The following is a 15,413-nucleotide window of genomic DNA, read 5'->3' as shown; positions in this document are numbered from 1 at the left end:
AAACTTTTATATCACGAATCGAATTGAATGATTTAAAGTTCTGAAACCCACCAGACATTTAAGCGCTGTATTTATTCCAAAATTCCAAAGGCCTTCCATCAGGAGACAATTCCCCACGGACAATTACCGCTGGGGAATTCATATTCCCAAATGTCACGATGGTTGTAATGTTATCACGGGTCAGGATCTTCCTGGAGAAATAAATGAACTCAGGAGTTTATTCACCAGTGATTCCTGATTCCTGATTGATTGAGTGATTTATGAAAATTTAAAACTACAAAGCCAAGCACTGACGGGCTCTTCCAGCCATCTAATTCTTAAAAGATTGAAGGAGAGAGGAGTTTGAAGTGGTTTGGACAGCAAATATGGACAGAGGAAACAGAATATTCAGGAAAATTCAAGTGGCAAAAAGGTCTGAAAGGCGCAAACAGGGTAGGAAAAACCCTTTTAAGCAGTTGAAGCACCGTGAAATCATTGGGTTAGGAGAGGGTTGAAGAAAGAATAAGCTCTGGAAGAAAGGGAATACGAAACAGAGGTTACAGTAAAAGGAAATGAAAGCGGTTGTAGCTAGGGTGGGGGCCGAAGGGATGTTGGCAGACGACCGTTTAGTAATGCCTACAGTGTAACCAATTACTTGGTGCACTAACCTGCAGGTCCCCCCAACTAAGGGGCAGTTTAATTCCTGAATTTAACTGTGTTATGATTATATTGGATTATGAATAACACATTGTTTTTAATAAGAAGAATATAAATTAGGAATTAAAAAGATAGAAAGTGGAACAAAATTCCAAAATGAAAATAAATACAAAATTAAAATCATAATTAAGGATCTAAAATAAAAAAAATCAAATAATAAATAAAAAATAAATATAAAAATAAAAACAAAAAAAAAATTTGTTTTTTAATTTAAATACAAAATATATAATAAAAAAATGCTCTGTTGGTCGTCATTTCCTATTAACAAAAGAGAAACTTTCCGTACAGAAATGTCAATAACAATAAACCCATGTTTACATCAGAATAAAGAAAACCGCAAACCAATTGAAAAATATTTTTCAGGACAATTGCCGAGAGTGGTTGCTTGCTTGCAAGCACTGAAATCGTGTGAATAAATTTAGCCCATTCTAAAACAATCAGCGGTCCAACAAAGGAAAAAACAATTGCAAGGTAGCCTTTGATTCAACGCCCACAATAAAACACAATGAAGGAGCTACAAACAAACAACACACGTGTTATAATATATAGATTATATATATAAGAATATATATATATATATATGATATTTATATATAGTAATATATATATTTGTGTGTGTGTGTTGTGTGTGTGGTGTGTGTGTTGTTTGTGTGTATGTATATGTGGTGTGGCATGTGTTGGTTCTTTTTCTTCAATACACAATAACATAATGTAAAAAATTACCTTGACGTAGTGCTTGAGTGAAAGCACATCTCTCCAAAAGGAATTTGAATACAAAGGGACAAAAAAACGCCATTAAAAATATTTTACAACCCATAGAACACCGCTGAAAAATGGGTTTTCAAAATCAATTTCCAGATACAAATACGGATGGCTTACCTTATTACCCTACAGGCAGAGTTAAAATTATTTGTTTCGTTATTTTATTCTCCCAATATTCGCTATTGAACTTCCAAAGCGACATTTTAACTAAAGAGAAAAACATACCGGAATACTCCCCCCAGATATGATGGCGACTATCGATCAGAGTATTTTGACTTTATTTTTTTGTCGTTCTTCTTCAGGCATCAAATTTTTAAGCTCTGTTATCCTATAAATAGGGGAAAGTGACTATTCTTCCAGAGTTTTTCATTAATAATAAAAAACATATTGTGGCCGGGCATTTTACCTTGACCAGAGCGAGTCCTGTTCTGGGATGAATTTTGAACTGCTTCAAACGACCAAATGATAAGGTAATTGGTGAGTAGGTTGATAGAAAGCTCAATTCCATTCTTGTCTTTCTTTTAAGTATTATATTCTTATTTTATTTATATATATATTTTTATTGTATAATATATATATTATTAGTAGATATATATATATAATAATATATAGTATTATATTATAGATATATATATATATTATACAAATTTTATAAAAATGAAAATTATATATATATATTATATATATATATAGTAGTATATTATAACAAACTAGAAACCTGGAAAGAAGATGAGCAAGAGGTCCCACACCAAATCCCCAAACCCACTTCGGTCGTTCTGGCCACCGTGATGCAGATCAAAATTCAGGCCCAAAGATGAATCTCTCTCTCTCTTCTCTCTCTCTCTCTCCTCTCTCCTCACCCCTCGCTCTCTCCTCTCTCTCTTCTTTCAAGCAAAATCCCTTCCCAAAATCCCCAGCCACAATATTGATGATGAATTCTGCGAACAAAAGGTCAATTCCAAGAACTATAGGCTAACAGCTAAAAAAGGACGCATGAGAGAATGGTAAACGAATAAATAAATTAATAAAATTTAAAATGGCAATTTTTGCCATGAAAAATATTGACAGTGTCTCTGCAAAGGTCGGATCCGATAGCTCTCATCAAAGATGGGGAATATTCCGGTTGTTTTCTCTTCTCTATGAAATAAAACTTGGTAATTCTATAAGCAAACATCAAAAGAGCAAAAGGATTTAGACAAATAACTTAATCTGGCTGTAGGGTTAACCTCTGTATCCGTGGCTGTTAATTGTTATTGAAAAATTTTCAGAGGTGTCATGCGGTGTACAAAATGGTATATAGGATTTCATGTGTGTCTCTTTATGTACAAATCCTTGGAATATTTATTCTCTCTCGCTCTCTCTCTCTCTCATGTACATATATATATATATATATAATATATATATATATATATATATATATATATATATATATATATTTAGATTTAGATTTAGATTTATCTTCCCGCCACTGGCCAGTGGCATAAGGCTGATACAGTTTCTCTCCATCTGTCTCTATCCCGAGCCATTTCCCTCGCTTCCTCTAAGTTTTGGATTTCATCCTCAAGATCCCTGACAATTATGTCTATCCACCTCGTTCTTGGTCTACCCAGCGGTCTTCTTCCTATTTGTACTGCTCTCAGTGCTCTCCTGGGGTCTCTATTCTCTTCCATCCTCTCAACATGTCCAAACCATTTCAGCCTTCCCCTCTTCAACCTGGTACTGAACTGGCCTTTGCTCAATCTCACCCTGATGTCTTCATTTCTAACATAATCATCCCATTTAATGCCAAGTATTCTTCTCAGCAGCTTCATCTCAAAAGCATCCAACCTTTTCTCCTCTGTTCTGGTCAGTGCCCAGGTGGACGAGCCATACATCAGGACTGGTAGTACTACTGCATTGAATATTCTCATCTTAGTTCTCAAGCTGATTTCATGCCTCGACCAAACGTTTTTTCTCAGAACCTCAAAAGCTCTTGCTGCTCCTAGTTTTCTTCTTTGTATATCTTCAACTTGCCTCCCGTCTGCTGTTACCACACTCCCAAGTAAACAAACTTCTCAACTTGCTTGAGTTCCTGTCCTCTGATTGTCATATCCTCCATGTGCACCCAATCATCATCCTTCTCACAACCATGATCTCGCTCTTCTTTGTGCTGATGTTCAAGCCAAAATTCTGTGTCTCTGTCTCCATCCTCATTACCATACCTACCAGCACCAGCCACGTATCAGCAAACCAACGCAACATCATCAGCAAAGTCCAAATCCATAAAAACTTCTCCACCAATACTAGCCCCTCTGTTTTTCATTCTCCATCACCTTCTTCATTATATGGTCAATATATCATTAAACAAGGTGGGTGACATAACACATCCCTGTCTTAGCCCACTTCCAACTGGGGAACCATTCACTTTGCTGTCCATCCAGCTGTACACAGCTGCACACTTCCTTGTACCAGTTCTTTAGTATCCTTATCACTTTCAGTGGTATACCATAGTGTTCTGCCACTCTCCACATTCCATCTCTCCATACTGAATCATACGCTTTCTCCAAGTCTATAAAAAGCACAGAATATTGGCTTTGCATACTCCCATCTCTTCTCAATTATCTGTCTTAAGGTGAAAATTTGATCCACTGTTGACCTTCCACTTCTAAAACCACACTGCTGTTCTCTAAGTTTCTCTTCTACTATAGGTCTTATTCTGTTTAAGTATTACTCTCATGAAATATCTTCCCTGGGACTGACAGTAAACTTATGCCCCGATAGTTACCACACTCCCTTTTGCTTCCCTTATTTTTATATTGGTATCATAATTGCCTTTTTCCAATCACTTGGTACCACCTCTGTTCTCCAAACTATGCTAAAAAACAACTCTTAATGCCTCTATCATCCTTCGTCCTCCTGCTTTTAGCATCTCTGCAGTTATCCCGCACACGCCAGCAGTTTTTTCTTTTTTTCCAATTTTTTACAGATTTTAAGGCCTCATTTCACCTCTTCTGCACTAATGTCTTCTTCTTGTACCTCCAGGGCCTCGTTTGTTTAAATCTGCAATGCACTCATCCCTACCGGTAGTATCAACATTTAGGAGTCTTTCAAAATACCTTGCAAACAGATTCCTTTTCTCCATTTCGTCTGTGACCAAGTTCCCATCTTCATCCAACTGCCATTACTCCCTCCAAAACTTTTTTCTGGCTTGCGTTCCTCAAGAATCTCACAGCTGCCCAAACAAATAGCCACTGCTCTCGCCAATTTCCATAGCTTCTTCAACTCGGTAGCTCTTTCTTTCCAAAACATGTTTTGGTCATGCTTCATCCTATCACTTAGTTCTCTCAGCTTTCTATTTCTTCGTCTTTTTAGTTGTTGTTTCTTCTCTAGGTCTTGTTCATCATCCATTTGAACTCTCAACCTTTGTTGCTCTTCACTTAAAACTTTTGCTTCATCACTAACCAAGGTTTGCTGTTTACTTCTCTTATAACCTAACACCTCTGTTGCTACGTCCTTAGTATCTGAACTTATATTGCCCAGGATTCCTCTGAATCCATATCCATATTTTCCATACCAATTAATGCCGCAAATTTGCCTCCTACCTTCACTCTATATATATAGATTTTTAGATTTTTTAGATTTATCTTCCCGCCACTGGCCAGTGGCATAAGGCTGATACAGTTTCTCTCCATCTGTCCTCTATCCCGAGCCATTTATATATATATATATTATATATATATATATATATATATATATATATATATATATATATATATATATATATATTATATATATATATAATGTGTGTGTGTGTGTGTGTGTGTACGTACCCGTGCGCTTCTAAGAAACAAAAAATTTCCTTTAATATATCAGACAACCATTGATTTGGAACGTAGACTACAAAGGCCAAACCACAAAGATAAAATCACAACCGGAAGATCGAGGACAGGGTTATAGAACAAGGTAATCACACAACTTTCGACAACCCATTTTTTCAATATTTCAAGGAGCCTCATCAACCACGCAAAACGTTAATAGAATCAGAAAGCCTTTTGGAAACAGGACCATCTCTCATTCTATCTAAAGGGAACGAAAATTGTAACTTTTGCTACGGGAATGAATGAAAAGATCACTTTCTCTCTGGCTAAGAAGTATTCTGAGGAAAGTCAACAGTACCATGAATGGCGATTCTGAATTGACTTTTTGAGGAGCAGCTAAAATATATAAATTGAAAGAATATGGAATTTAGGCCAAAGGACAATCGCTGGGACCTATTTTGTCATTCAGCATGGAAGCAGAAATTGAGAGTAAGAAGGATTGAAAGGCGTAACAGGAAGAAAACCTTTGGCAGTTGCTCTGTGAGTCAGCTGTTAAGAGAAGGTTAAAGAAAGTGAGAGGGAAGAAAGATAATATTGACGGCCCTACCCCAACCCCCTCCGCCCGCCCTACTGGGTAAAATATATAAAGGTCTATCTCGAATAACGTCCAACATTTTGCAGGCTATATGAATGAAAAAATATTATGCTCAAATCAAAAGGAAATATTTCATAGACACGAAATCTCAACACACAAATGCAATAGAAGGAGCTATTCTGAACTGCACTTATATATAAAACCTAAAATGAAGAGAAATTCATGGTTGTGAAAATTAAATTCTGATTAAAATTCTTCCAATAAAGAATGCAACATAGCTTCCAATACCTCCCGCAGTCTTCCTTCCTTCCTTCCTTTCTGGAGATTCCCCATCAATCATCCACGTTGGGAGAGCTCTCGAGATACTCATTTGCCTGAGATTCTCAGCTTTTGGGAATTCAATTTTCCTAATTTAACTCCCTTGGCGTGTTTTGTCGAAATAAGCACTAGCTAAACAGTAATGTACAATCACTAAAGACTAACATTCTCAATACACTTACACTCACTAAGCACTCACACACACTCACTAAACACGCATACTTAACATACACTCACACTCATTAACTCTAAACACTCACTAGTCACTCACTATACACTAAACGCTCATTAAACACTCATAAAACACCAAACTCACTAAATACTCACTATAACTCAAGCACTCACTAAACATTCACTAAACACTCACTTAATCCTAAACATTAATTAAACATTTTGCCATTTGATTTTGATGCTGTCCTAACAGGACCCAGGGCAGCTTCGCCTTACAGTTTTCATCAGTACACCTTGCCACCAGGGCCACTTTTAACGAACGGTGGGCCCTTTTCACCATTCCGTTGGGGTATACGAAATCCCATGCCAGGACTGTGACCAATCTTACATCGGATTTACAGGTAAATCACTTCCCCAGAGATTAATACAACACAAACGGTCAGTTAGGTATGGACAACAGAACTCGGCTATTTTCAACCATGTAAATTAACATAACCATAGAATAAACTAGAATTTGTCACGTGTAATTTATAGCAGCAACTGCCGGTACAAGAGTCAAATGATGGAATCGGCCTTAATAAAAGAGAGGCAGGTAATGAACATCTCAAAAGGAGCATGGATTTCAGATACGATCGACAAGGTTTTCATTCAACCAACACTTAAGAAGATTAAAGGAATACTATCAGCAGGGGTGACTAAATTTGGCTTGCCTGTGGATGGACCTCTTGGTATAAATACCACCTTTTCTGTAAACTTTTCTCATTCTCTACCCGAAGAGGGAGACAGCAGTCTCTGAAATATAGTACTTTTCTCTCTATATTTTGGTGTTTTTATGGGCTCCTTTTATTGGATGGAATTCTGTTGTTACAGAACATTTTTACCAGTCATATATATATATATATAATATATATATATATATATATAATATATATATAGATATATATTATATAGTACATATTATATATATATATATATATATATATATATATATATATATAGATATATATATATATATATATATATATATATATATAGATATATATATATATATATATATATATAATATATATATATATAATAAGACTTTTAGGGCACAATTTTTGTTTTTCACGGATACAACATTCGTTGAATGGAATGGCTATTTCACTGTTAACCAGCTTTTTTTAAACTGCTTCATATTTTCTAATTATTTTCTTCACTTCATTGTTCAGGTTACTAATGGACACATAATGGGGTTCTTCCATTTATCTCCAGTATTTTTTACACGCGACAAAAATACTGGAGTAAATAGGAAGAACCCCATTATGTGTCCATTAGTAACCTGAACATGAAGTAAAAGAAATAATTAGAAAATATGAAGCAATTTAAAAAAAAGCTGGTTAACAGTGAAAAAGCCATTCTATTCAACGAATGATATATATATATATATATATATATATATATATATATAGATATATCTATATATATCTATATATATATCTATATATATCTATATATAACTACATATATAGAGATATATATAGATAGATATATATATATATATATATATATATATATATATATATATATATATATATATATATATATATATATATAAATTTCAAGCTACAAATACCGTTTAAATCCCCATTCAGTATATCCCGGGAATAACTTACAGCCAAGTGTAGCAATAATAATTAATCCGTGTTTCGTCCCCAGTGGTATTCGAACCGCTGCCTGGTTGAGATACAACCATGTACAGTGACTTTTGGTCATTGAACCACCAAGAGAGATAAGAATTGATATAGATTCCGCTGTAAATGTGCCTCTCGAATTAACTTTTTGTATTCAGAATCAATTTCAACCCTTCTCCACCTCAATAGCTGATTGGTAAGTTTGCAAAACATGTCTACTTCATGAATTCACAATCAATACCAAGATATTTAATAAATCTTGAACCCCAGACTTACATGATGTCATGACGACTGAGGATTAAATTCATAGATTCCCTAGACCGCTCAAACGGGAGAGAAGATAAGAGATGGCATCACTTTTCAACACGTATTTGTCGAAGGGTCATCAAACGAGATGATTATTTTTCAGGTCTCCCAAAAATACAGAAAGGAAATGTTCCACTGAGGCAAGCACAAACCATTTCACTTTACACTATCTTATCACATCAGTAATCTTTACAAGTCCTACACTGCTGCATTCACAAGCAGTGAGATCCCCAAATCCACCTCAGCGTCATCCATCATTTCTGTTTGATCCTGTAACAGAACTGCCCGCGCTGACAAATTCCTTTTTTCTAATACTCGCACAGTGATTACATGACTGTTATAATAATTATTTCTTCATACGACGTATAGAATGGTATCTATTTCACAAGGGAATGATACCTTACTTTTAAATTATAAAGCAACTTCGAACAAGAAGTTAAAATTCAGGGAAGACTCCGGAACCGTTGAAATGAACGACTAAGGTCATCTCAAAGAGATTTTAAGCGTGAATGAAATTACGCTTAATATTCCTGATTCTAACATTTAACCTGACAAGACATGAAATCATTATTTACTGGTGGCCTAAATAAACTTAACATTTATATATCATTTTCTGGAAGCATTGCCGCAACATTTCAGTCCCACATAATATCTCCCTTAATCATTTAATTTGAATATGTGATTATAATTACAGCTGCTGCCTCGCCATTACATTTCCCTCGCATTTTTAAAGTATCATTAATCTGGAACGCATTAACTTATTTGCAGTTAGATTATTATACAAAAAATATAACATTTAGCTTTCGCCCGTAACCTAAATTCTAATGAGGAATTATTATGCTCCATTACGATAATCGTTTATTCATGCATATGTGTATATAGTATATACATACACATGTACTTATTATTAACAGGACCTCATTGAAATTGGCGGGTATCAAGCGGAGATATTAACTTATATTCCATATTGCATGAGTCAACGACCCTTGCAGATTCATAAATATCCTTCATAACTACGATATATGTGTGAGATCATCATTCAGTGTGAAATGTGACGTCATCCACTGGATGCAGTAATATTTTCATGTTCAATATTCCGTCAGTATTTTGGATGATATCCTGCGGTTGGCACCTTTCCCCGCCAGACGTGAGACTCATAAATATGAATACTATAATAATCACAAGCGATGGACAACACCAAACAACCCACTGATGACATCTGAATGCGTTTCGCCCCTTCCACTGATCGCTGATATACATTTAATGCAATTTATTCACTTAAATAAACAGATTCTTTTTGTATCTCTTTATATCTGCAACTTTTGATCGATTCCATTTCATTGTGATTGCATGCAGGCCACAGACAGAATTTCTCTGATGAACAAGCGGGTTTTGAAATGGTATTATTCTTATTCAGAATATCTTACGGTTTTTATTTAATCTTTTTGAATGCATTGTTTCCGGAGATAATGATGATGAATATGGTAGCTAAAAAATGCCCATTGTAGCATGAGTCTTGAAATGGAGAAACAAGTCCACAGTTATGTATATAAGTACATCTATTTCGAGATAAAGCTGTTCAGAAGACTTTCGGGAAACTGTCCGATTCCTCTCTTCAGTGTGAGATTCAAAAGGGGAATCGAACAGTTTCTTGAAAGCTCTCTGTACAGATCTATCTCGAAATATATGTATACATATATACATAACTGTAGATTTGTAAATCAGAAGTTCACAGACACGACTTCAGGTAAATATTCATAGAGTAAACATAAAATACAATCTAATTGTCAATTCATCATGTAATTATCTGGTGTTTCTTGATACGTTAACCTCCTTTAATATCATAATAATAATAATAATAATAATAATAATAATAATAATAATAATAATAATAACAATAATAATAAATACCAAATCATTCCATATATGCATATACGAGTCCCAAAGCCAGCAGAAAGATAATCAAAACATTCTCCTTTAAATTTAAACGAACTTCAATGAAACCCTTCACTCTCCTAAGTAATATCCTTAATATTCTTGAATACTCTGAGGCGAGATATTACCACTTCCCAGTTCCTCCTCGAATGTTCTAATTGGTAATCAAAACAAAAATGGAACTTCCTTAGACGCTATCTAAAAACATTAGTATGAAATGGAGATATAAATTTAAATCAGTGTCTTCCATATATAACGAGCAGTGTTACTTAAGCCCACGAATCTAATGAGAGAGAGAGAGAGAGAGAAGAGAGAGAGAGAGAGAGAGAGAGAGAGAGAGAGTTTGATGGTATGTTAGCTGCAGAAATGTATTATTCACATGCCTTGAGAGAGAGAGAGAGAGAGAGAGAGAGAGAGAGAGAGAGAGAGAGAGACTCACATGCATTATAAATCATAATGAGAAGCTTCCAATAAAAAAATACCGACTGATATTCAAGATTTTTTTTTATAAAACCGAAAAAATGCCGAGAATTTCTGTTAAAGAGAATTTGTGACTTTCCCCATAAGTCAAGTAGTCAGCAAATGGTGAGAGCACCTGGATAAAGTAAACAGAAAGTCTTCTGGCGAAAGTGAATCTAGCTATTTAATTGAGAAAGCTTTTATCATGGACTGATAAGTAAGGCCAAATTTAACTACCTACTTAATAAGGTAAATAAAATTGAAATACTTTGAGCAGACGAAACTACTAGGCCTATATTTTGACCCCCGTAGGAGGGTAGTGCCGCCAGTGCACCGCACGCTGCACACTGTAGGCATTGCTTAAGGTTCTTTGCAACGTACCTTCCTTAGGTACCTAGGTGCAACCATTTTCTTTCCTTTTACTGAACCTCCGTTCATATTCTCAGAAATGAATCTGAGAATGAAGAATAGGCGAAGTTCAGTAATATGTTTTTTTTTTTTTTAACTCTCGAGCACAATTTTCCTTCCATTATTTTGCTCTGTCTGGAGAACATTGGAGTTTCTCAGGCACTCAGCGCTGTATGACCACCTATAATTCGAATTTAATTTTGTCCTGAGGAATAAGTGAGGGTTTTGTAGAAGCAGGTAAGGTTGGGAGGCTGGGCTGGGGAGGGAGGTGGCTGGGTGGTCAGGGGTGGGAGGGAATAGGGAAGGGGAATGACAATAAATGCTTATTCTGAAACAGAGATCTTGAAGGAAACAAGAATATAATATATATTATAATATTAATATATATATCTTATAATCATATATTATAATATTATTATTATATATATATAATATATTATATAGATTATATCAAGGGGTCCAACCGATTACACTTAAAGATATTCATCATTTCACAGCGCAAAGGTCGTTGGCATGGCGGAGGTTACGATCATTTACCCTCGGCATCCCACTACAGAGGCGGGACATATTGAAACTGCATTTCAAACGTCCTGGACCTCAAAGAAGACGAATCATTTCAGAGGTTTCACCCGGGTGTTGAAATGTCCCCAGCCAGCACATTTTTTCGGCAGGATGGTTTAATTTTTGCAGAAACTGAAACTGTCTTTGGGCTTTTATGTCGAAATTCAGACGGAAAATCGGGACAAATGGAAGGACAGGTGATGAAGGCACAGAGTTTTGGATTTGGTTGGTGTTTCCAAAGTTGTTTGTAGTTCTAACTTGGTGAGATGGTTGGACAGAAACAAAGCAAAGGCTTGGGCGAAACAAATCCAGTTCTTGCAATGACGGAAAAGGGAAAAGGGAATGGAAAAAACTTCTTATATAAATCATTCGGTTATGTTGGTATTTTACACACAAACACAAAAAGCACACAGGCACACACTTACACAAACACTGGTGTGTGTGTATCTTTATCTTTACTAATTAATATCGACATCAAAATACCAAACGTCAACAAACCATAAGGGGATCCAGGTGGGGGGCACAGCAGAAGAGCAAAGAGAGAGAGAGAGAGAGAGAGAGAGAGAGAGACTGTTGAGGATAGTCTGACTTGAATTCTTAACCTTTTCAGAGAGGAAAGAAGAAGAACGAAGAGGAAATGAACGAGAATAAATGCGCATCGTTCTTACGCTGTCCGCCTCATAATATCCTCCCTTTGTTACACTTTCTAGGAAACACTTTTTATTTCCCCCGTCCCCCGAATTTGTAAAAGGAAACCTCCTTTTGACACGCGGAGGTGAAGAGGTCCAGGAAGGAAATATTCGTTGAGAAAACTGCTATCCATTTTACTGTCTCGTATTGGGCTGCGACATTTTGACACCGAATGAAATTTGGTTTAAAATTCCGTCAACTGATAAATTCTTTCAATGTTCATAGATTTGATTTATCTCCTATCAAATGTTTATTAACATTGAATATTCACCGTGTTAAAACTACTGTTAAAATAAGATGGATCCAGGGAATTAGTATCACTAAATAAAAAAACCACTGAGTGAATCTAAACTGATTATCAAGGTGGGGGACTAGAGTGGTAACGGAGATCATAAGACCTTACAAGAAATGGGGAAAACGGAAACGAAACAGAACTTTTGCGGAGAATATTTTTAACCTTTTTCAGGACAAGATCAAAGGTTCAGGATATGTGCAGGTAATTGGTTGAAGCACAATCAAAAGTAATGTTGGGACAAGAGGTAAATGCTTGTTGTATATATCAAAGTTTTTATGTGAAGCGATTTGAAGAAATAAACTTTCATTTTTTAATGGACTATAAACTTTGAAACTTGGAAGGTCATAATAATAATAATATTCTAATTTTGTATGTTTACAAAAACTCAATCAATATATAGTTAAAAGGTATTAAAGCAAAATCTTTCATATAATATATATATAGAGTAATAATATAGAAAATTCATAATATATATATTATAGATTATACTAGTATTATATATATTGATATATCATATATATATATACATGATTTTTATATATATTATGATTATTTATATATATATATATATACATAAAATTATTATATGTATTATTCGATTTTGGATAAGTGTCCATATATTCCACCTTCATGAGAATAAAGTACTCAGTTGAACTGTTATTTTTTCACTTAGAGAGACAAAACGCTATAATTCTTCTCTTAGAGGGAAGAAACAGGGGACCACTTCAATTTCCTTTCCCAATTTGCATTAACTAACAAACAAATACTTTACAATTGGAATAAGAAACTTGGAACGATGCAAAAGCCTGAATGGTCGGCCAACATTCGTTTTCCTTTCAGAGAACTGGACAATTTGTCCTGGATATATATTTGGTAGTTAGATTTTATTTTATAACAAACCATTTGGTATAATAGAAATGGCACAAAGAGAGATGTATCAGTTTTGAAACCCAAAATTTTGGCTCTCTCTCTCCTCCTCTTCTCCTCTCTCTCCGCTTCTCTCCTCTCTCTCCTCTCTCCTCATCTCAATCACCCCTGAGGTTGGAAAATCTGACCATTATTTTTTTCGCCACCTGGAGAAGAACTCCCCAAAATACTTGGAGATTTAATCCTTTGATTGATTTATTTAATTTTGTTAGTTCTTTAGTGATATCAATTCTAAGTTGAAACCCTTAATTAACATCGTTTTATATGTAAGAATTGTATCTTGCATATTTAAAAATAACAAAAACCTCCGAATGCAGAATACATGATTTGGGTTTGGGTTTAGTGAAGACAAAATAAAAATTGAGCAAAAAGTATAAGGTCATGTTTTACTTATTGTGGCACAAAACAAAAAATAGCCTTTTACTGGCTAAAAATAGGGCTATATTTTTGCACCCAGTTCGAGCCCATGCCTGCAGAATTACCATACATTGCCAAATAAACTTACACCAGACCCCTCAATGGACAATGAACCAGCTGCACTAAAATGGTCACAAAGCACCCAGTTTGTAAATTCTGACGCTAACTTTTCCCTTAAAAAGCCTTTTTTGTTGGTATTTTTTTGTTAATTCTTAACAATTTTCCCAGGCTTCAATTAGCTGATGTAGTATTATCTACGATTGTGTCCATTCCTGGAATAATGATTAGGAGAGAGAGGAGAAGAGAGAGAGGAGAGAAAACTGAAAATAACCGTAAATCCCTGCTTTCCGTGAAAAGAAAACTTTTATTCAGTTTTTGGTGGACCTTCAAAAAATAAACCGCTACCATTTTTTTTCTGGAGTCTTGACACTGACTGTGACAACCAGGAAACTGCCAAAATTCAGAAGAGAGAGAGAGAGAGAGAGAAGAGAGAGGGCGGCTGCGTGCGGGGGGGGGGTGGAGTGGGGTTTAATAGTCCATTTTCATAAGTGGGGATAATAAAAAAAATTGGAAGTTGAATAATCATAATAATAAATAAATAAAAGACAAGAAGAGGGAGGAGAGAGAGAGGAGAGGGAAGGAGAGAGGAGAGAGAGAGAGGAGAGTGTTTTGAACTCCACCTTTAGAATTCCATTTGATAGTTTTTTTCATTCTTAACCGACTTCCTGATGGGATTTCTGACCTGAGGCTTTTAAAACCATCCTTTGATCCTCTGTCTGTCCTATGAAGGACTTTGTCAAACAGGTAAGTCCTACAAGTCAATCTCTCCCTTATGTTACCGCAGGATGACGTCCTTGAAGTCCAAAAGGGTGATAAAAGTCCACCCTAAGGGATCATCTCTTGAGTCTTTTGAAAATTCATATAATTTTACAAGATATTACTTCTGTCAAATGTTAAATCAGAGGGCCTATTGATAGGAAAGTGTATTTAAAAGAAGGATTTTTTAATATATTTTCTTTTATGGTAAACTTGTAATCGAGAATTAACTAACTATAATTTTACTGTTTCCTTTTTTCTTATCTGTTCCATTCTGTCCTCTCTCTCTTTCTGTCCCTATTTTAGAACTTTCCATTGCTGCGAAATATGGAAGTAATGTATTAATTAATTAAAGATGAACAAAATGAAACATTAATATGAAGATATATCAAACCTTTTTCCAAGCCTCACGAGGGGTCCAAAGGAGAAATATAGAAATAGAGAAAGTTCATCATAGACGAGGCAAACAGAATAAACCTCCTCTCTCTCTCCTCTCTTCCCCTCTCTCCTCTCTTCTCTCGCTCTCGCTCTCTCTCCTGATAAAATCCTCCAGCAACCCAAAATTCTATTGACAAAGTTCTCGTGAG

The sequence above is a fragment of the Macrobrachium nipponense genome, chromosome 34, assembly GCF_015104395.2.
Source record: "Macrobrachium nipponense isolate FS-2020 chromosome 34, ASM1510439v2, whole genome shotgun sequence".
Classification (NCBI taxonomy): domain Eukaryota; kingdom Metazoa; phylum Arthropoda; class Malacostraca; order Decapoda; family Palaemonidae; genus Macrobrachium; species Macrobrachium nipponense.
Note: the sequence above shows the minus strand (reverse complement) of the source record.